This window comes from Notothenia coriiceps, unplaced genomic scaffold (assembly GCF_000735185.1).
Source record: "Notothenia coriiceps isolate Sejong01 unplaced genomic scaffold, NC01 NC01_scaffold00010036, whole genome shotgun sequence".
Taxonomy (NCBI): domain Eukaryota; kingdom Metazoa; phylum Chordata; class Actinopteri; order Perciformes; family Nototheniidae; genus Notothenia; species Notothenia coriiceps.
In genome coordinates, this window is record NW_011342737.1 from 23,171 (window position 1) to 27,199 (window position 4,029).

Below are 4,029 nucleotides of genomic sequence, written 5' to 3' on the forward strand. Positions count from 1 at the left end.
CTGATACAGACTGATTCAGATTTGAACACTTCTATGACGTCACAGAAGTGGCGCTACGGCTATTGGGCCAACTCCACCAATCAGGAGGAGAGACAGCCACGGACATTGCCGTTGGAAAGCGCTGGAGACGCTGTAGTACATATGCCAGGCCTGTAGGTGGTGCTGTTCTCACAGAATCAGCCCATGATGCAAAGACAGTGTTACATTGAGCGAAATGAGGAATGGCTAAAATGCATGATCTGTTTGGTATTTTGAAAAATAAAAAGTATAAATATGCCTTATATAGGTATGGTCCTACACTATATTATTCAAATATAGCATGATAGGTCCACTTTAAGTAACACTTTGGATTAAGTACGTGTTCTCGGTAAAGAGGGTTTTATGACCTAAATTATTATAATTGAGACCAACCCAACACACACACACACACACACCTTACCCCTTACTTATTCTATTCTACATGTACTTATTTTATCTATTCCTTCATTTTACTTGCGACAACTTTTTTTTACTGCACTTTTTAACTTCCTCATTTCTTTTATATCTTAAGCATATCGTATGCGATGCCTGGGACTTAAAATGTGAATTGTGCATATGACTAAAACAGCTTTGCATATTGAATCCCCTTTTATGCCGTGTACATGTTTGTTTTTCCCTCTTATTCTTTGACTGTGCTGCATTGTGTTCCCACTGTTCAACTGTTCACCCTGACTAAGCAGCTCAGTGTTTGATTGTCCCGTCTTCATCCCTCTGTCAGATGTTCGGCTCCTGCCTCAACATTTATATCCCAGAATCTCCTCACTCATCTTCTGATCTGATCTGACTCCTCTGAAAGCATCAGGTGACAGGCAGCAGGAGTCTGAGTTGGAGCTCCAGGAGGAAAATGGTATTGTGAGAATGTAAAATATGTGAATCAAATCAAAATGCTTATGTGGCAGGGCCTTTGAACAACTTAGGGAAGTTTGAGAGTGATTCTTGCTCACATGTAAACTAAATTAAACTCAGACCCCTCTAAAGGTGGTTTCAAGTGTATGCTTAACCTGTAGCTTGTGAACACAAGAGTGCTCCAGGTTGGTACATTGCATTGTAGCCCCCTCAGGTTGCTGTAAACAGATCACATAGTCCCGGAAAGGAATATAATAAATCATGGAACGCTAGCCAAATAGTTGACAAGGAGTCTGTGTAAGAAACTACTGCACCTCTATAGATATTGAACAAAGAATACATTACATTTCAGTGTATATGAAAGTGACAAGGCTTGATTACACACACGCTGCAATACTGCATCAAATACAAAGAAGTATTAATGAAATAAGAATAAAGCGGAGAAATATCTCTTCAAAGACACATGTCCTTATTTGCAATGTTTTCGATGTGAAAGCAGTCAATTTTCTGTTCGTCCATTTTAAGAAGACTAGTCTGTTCAAAAAGTAACACATGTGAAAACACACTTAATTTAAACATGAGAGTGCCGTTGTGAAATGATATATGGCGGTATTTTCTGGTAACCCCAACATCGAAACTGCCTTCCCTTTATTTTTTATAATGATTTTTATTGTTATAAGAAGATCTCTGATCTCAGTGTTCAGGCTGCTGATCCCGCTTCAGGTAATTGTGAAAATGGAATCCGTGGGAGAGGTATCCCATTGTGTATGACCAGTGGCCAAATAATGACCCAACACAACAACTGCCTTCATTTAAAAGTATGCTATTAAAATAAGGAAACATAGCAACGAGCTACATCGCTAACGAGTGTTTGTCAGAGCTCGTGTTAAACAACCTGAATCGCGTCAACTACCAGCCTTCTATAAATAAGTGACCTGTATCATACCAACCTACACCACGCTAACTATCTGCATTAACCTCCCGCGGTTCGGAGAGCGGATGCATCTCGTTAGCCCACCGTAGCTTCGAACACCCCCACACTGCTGCTGCGGCTATAAATAGAAACCAATCTGCAGCCCCACCTAATGAGCACCATCCACTTCACCTCACTGTCAACAACGTGTGTGTGTGTGTGTGTGTGTGTGTGTGTGTGTAAAGATACAGCTGACCATGCTGTTTTGATCAAATCACTACTCTGCCAAGAAATGTGTGTGTGGTGTGTGTAATTGTGTGTTTCTTGGTATCTTTTGTTGCTAAAAATAGATGAAGCTAATTTGGAAGTTGCCTTGGCAGCATGACGGCAGCTCGACAGGCAGATCGCCCTCTCTCTCTCTCCCTCTCCATCTCCGCTCACCTTTCTTTTTCTTCTGTCGACTGTTTCAAGTTTCACGGAGCCACTCGTTCAAGGTCAGGGTCCTTGAACAAGTTAGGGTAGGTTTTATTTGTATCTTTAACCTAACATTTTGAATATTTGGCCTGAGAACCTTTTTCCAAGTCAAACTCAAATACAATTAGGAGAACATGATGGGATCCAACCAGAAGCAATGCCAAAATCGGGCCAGGGGCGCAGAATTTGGCGGGGGCCCAGCCCACTTCCTAACCTCAGCATTCAATACTTGACGAAATGTGTGATGTGTGTTTGCATTGCAAGAACAAGGACACAAATTGAAGAAGAAACATCTTTTTATATTTCAAAAATAATCTAGGAACATAATGAAAAACCAAACACTGGGTCTGAACATCCAGAAAATTGAGAAACAAAATATATTTTCTTAGAAAATATTAATTATTTACAAAACAAACATTTATATTTTAGTTTGGGCTCTCAACAGAGAAGCCCGATTTTTTTTATAGTAATAAAAATAAACTTTTACATATTAATTCCTCCCATAACTTCAATTGAGGCAGTTTGAAAATTGAAATCAAACAAGATTTCAAAACAACTTAATCCGCTTTGCATTTGCAACAACAACAACAACAACAACAACAACTGTACACCCCAAGTCTTGAACTTGCATAACAAACATGATGATTTCAACTTTAAAGAGCAACTTGCAGGTTAGAGACACCAGTGAATAAATGTGTAGGGAAATGATGAATACACTAGATTTTCCAAAAAATATACAGAAATATACTTTACAGTGACATCTTCATTTCCGCATAAAAAAGCCTCCGCACATGACCTCCCGCGTGTGACGTAACATGGGGGAGAGCGGCCGGTCTAACGTATGAATAAACATGGATCACAATGCTAGTTTTGACACAGAAGAGGTTGAACATATATATTCGAATGCATATGATTATAATTATGAGCCTGCTAGGCGTCCAAGAGACCAGGAGCAGCCAAGGATTAGAAGAAATAACGGCCATCGGAGAGAAATGGAGCTGTGGTGTGAGGAGAACCAGTGGAGAACAGAGCAGCTGTCTTTGTGAGTGACCGGCGTTAGCATGTTAGCTAACGTCACATCACAACATTGTGAAGTTAGCTATCATATATCAGGCTATAACTAACGTAGCATTGATAATATAGTAACGTTACTGGCAGGACTGTTGATACTGATCCATAACAGAAACTAATGCGCAAGTATCAGCCGTATCTCGCGTTACCTAATGCAACTCCACACTACGGTGCTGTGTACCGGAGGAGAGACGCGAGATACGGCTGATACTTGACGATCTGGCGGAGAAAGGTTGTGGAGCCTCCGTTGATATGCCGTTGTAAATGGCTTGATGGAAAGCAGGTGTGTAGTCGGGGAGGGTGCACAGCTGATTGCAGCAGGTGAGTGGAGGTTGAGTCAGGAGCCAGGAGTGACAGCCACCACGCACACACAAACAACACAGACAGGGGGAAACAAACAAACACAAAGGAGACGGCTGGAGCAGTACAGCCACCACAGCGTTACCTAATGCAACTCCACACTACGTCTTACGGTGCCGTGTACCGGAGGGGAGAGAGAGAGAGCAGCGAAGGGGGGGGGAGAGAGAAGTAATACGGTTTCCTGATAAAGCTGTGGAGAGTATGTGCTGCAGGGAGGTGGATGCACAACGCACCCAGGAACGAACGCTAGCTCCGGTCCTTTTTACTGTGGACTCGATGTCCTGACAGGCTGGTATTTGTGCAACCTGCACAAACACAATACTGCA

General features: G+C 41.9%; 1 protein-coding gene across 1 annotated transcript in view; it reads right to left on the minus strand.

Annotated features, from left to right (window-relative positions):
• LOC104945804 (transcriptional regulator ATRX-like) overlaps positions 1 to 4,029 on the minus strand; it is a 25,543-nt gene that overhangs the window by 19,737 nt on the left and 1,777 nt on the right. The gene's annotated exons all lie outside the window — the stretch shown is intronic.